Source organism: Notothenia coriiceps, unplaced genomic scaffold (assembly GCF_000735185.1).
Source record: "Notothenia coriiceps isolate Sejong01 unplaced genomic scaffold, NC01 NC01_scaffold00018999, whole genome shotgun sequence".
Lineage (NCBI taxonomy): Eukaryota > Metazoa > Chordata > Actinopteri > Perciformes > Nototheniidae > Notothenia > Notothenia coriiceps.
The window spans coordinates 757,582-757,964 of NW_011351700.1; the positions used below are offsets into that span (position 1 = coordinate 757,582).

Here is a 383-nt window from a genome sequence, read left to right on the forward strand (position 1 = left end):
TATCGTCTACGACTCCTACTATGTCTTCTTTCTTTACGTTTACCTTACCCTAACGTAGTCGACTACTACCTACGTAACGAAACCTACGTCGGCCGTTCTTTACTTACTTCCTTACTTACTTCCTACTTACTTTACTTACTTTCTTTACTTACTTCCTACGTACCGTAACCAAACACTTAGTTAGTTATTAGTTAATTAGTCGGTAACGGGTAACGGGGTCGTAGACTAACTTCTTACCGTAAGGTCGGGTTCAACCATACAACCAACAGGACGACCGACGACCACGACCTAAACCAACTACGAGACGAGAACGTACGGTCGGGCTTCGGTTCGGTTACAACGACGAAGGTGGTCGTAGACGTACGCGAACGACGGACACGACG

The 383-nt window shown here is 46.0% G+C and overlaps 1 protein-coding gene across 5 annotated transcripts in view; it reads left to right on the top strand.

Annotated features, from left to right (window-relative positions):
- Positions 1 to 383, top strand: part of mrtfbb (myocardin related transcription factor Bb) — an 18,135-nt gene that overhangs the window by 9,989 nt on the left and 7,763 nt on the right. The window lies entirely within an intron of this gene.